The sequence below is a fragment of the Cyprinodon variegatus genome, unplaced genomic scaffold, assembly GCF_000732505.1.
Source record: "Cyprinodon variegatus isolate N-32 unplaced genomic scaffold, C_variegatus-1.0 Scaffold538, whole genome shotgun sequence".
NCBI lineage: Eukaryota > Metazoa > Chordata > Actinopteri > Cyprinodontiformes > Cyprinodontidae > Cyprinodon > Cyprinodon variegatus.
Genome location: NW_015150991.1, coordinates 133,197 through 135,321, shown reverse-complemented (window position 1 = coordinate 135,321; position 2,125 = coordinate 133,197).

Sequence of the window (2,125 nt, the reverse complement as noted above, 5' to 3'; positions counted from 1 at the left end):
AGATAGATAGATAGATAGATAGATAGATAGATAGATAGATAGATAGATAGATAGATAGATAGATAGATAGATAGATAGATAGATAGATAGATAGATACTTTATAAAATTCACCAATAGCAAAGATAAATATATGTAACATAGGATAAACAAAACACAGAATTAGATTTTTTTTTAAATAAATGAAATAAATAAACATGGATCTGTCTGGAATTTGGCCTGGAATTTGCTAGAGAAATTCAAACTGGCCTTCCAAAAAAGTTATGGTTTTTAATCAAAGCTATTTGTGATTTAATAAATGGCATTGTGACTATCCCACATATGACAGAGTTAATGCATTTTTACCTTTAATGGATAAAATCATTATTTAAAAAGATGCTTTTTGTGCACCCTTTTTCAACAAAAGTTTTGGAGAAAAAAAAACAGAGCGGTTTTTGATTGAATTTGAATTCTTGAATTCTTGTCAGAAAGGTTACTAGTGTTGCACCCATGCCATTTTTTGGCCCCAATACTGATACCCGATACCTGGCTGTGCAGTATCAGCCGATACCGATACCATCTGTTTGAAATTTATGTGTGTGTGTGTATATATATATATATCAAGAACTGCATACTACTTGGATGTAAAATAATTGGCATCATGGCTTTGTCAAGCTGCTGCCTACCTTTGTGAAGCAGAAAAAGACTAAAACAAAAACAAAGTGAATCCAGTAGAACTTCGTATTGCCTACCTGGAATGGGTGACAATAGTTTAATAAACTTTTGGCTCTAAAAATGTTATCGGTGCCCTATTTGTTGGTACTCTCCAATACCGATACCACCATTTTAGGGCTGGATCGGGGCCCCGCCCAATACTGGTATCAGTATTGGTGCAACACTAGTTATAGCATGAGATCTATCAGTTTTAAAATGGCGCTATGTTTCAAATCAAATTGAAACCATGCAGTGTATTAAAGTGAAGCCCTCAAATTATTCATACCCCAGCCAGATTTAGGTTTAAGGTTCTCTTTTATTTGTACCTAGTTATTACCCACTAGACTTATTAGTAAATTATCAAAAAGTTATCTGAAAAATGCTAAATGCATTATTAGGAACTAGAAAAAGGGTCTGATTGTTGTTTTGCAAATCAAACATCCACCCATCCATTTTCCATCACGCTCATCCAAAGCGGGGTCGCTAGGGGTGCTGGTATCCAGCTGTCTACAGGCGAGAGGCGGGGTCCACCCTGGACAGGTCGCCAGTCCATCGCAGGGCAACACAGAGACAAACAGGACAAACAACCATTCACACTCACACACTCTAAGGAGAATTTAGAGAAGCCAATAAACCTAACAATCATGTTTTTTGACTGTGGGAGGAAGAGAACATACACATGCTTAGGGAGAACATGCAAACTCCATGCAGAAAGACCCAGGGTAGGGAATCAAACCAGCAACATTCTTGCTGAAAAGCAGCAGTGCTACCCACTACCCTACTGAGCAGCCCCAAATCAAACATATTTCTATTAATTCTTAAGATGTTTATAAAAATAAAACATTTTTAATAAAATGTTATTAGAAGAAAATATTTTGTTTATGGTACTTACTTAGAGCTTTAATCAATTCTGAGATCCCCCCCCTAAGCAGAGCATTTATTCATTCACACATACGCTGATGGTGGTAAACTAAATTGCACAATGACAGAAACCAGGGTGCAGTACAATTAGTGCTATCAGGCCCTCTAAACACTGAGATCAGGCGAAGATGGATAAAGTGACTGAGATAAACAGAGTATAGGCTCAAACTGGGAACTCGCCTGTAACAGGATTAACTCATACCTCCTAAGCTTCCTTTGCTCTTTCAATATCGTTTTATCATCTTTTGAGAGATTGCTCTCTCCTTTTAATCAGAAACAAACATCTTGTTGAAAGAAAATGGATTTAAACCAAACTTTGCCACAGGTGTGAAGGATATTGGACTTGAGTTTATCTTGTTGGTGTCATCATGTCATCACATCTGGGGAAGGAAGTCTAAGCTGTTATTTGAAAGTCCCACAATTATTGTGAGAATCCAACATGCAAGCTCCTTTACAGTAGGCCTGCATGCTTGTGTCTGTGGCTTTGAAGGACAAAGAAACTATATTCATGGG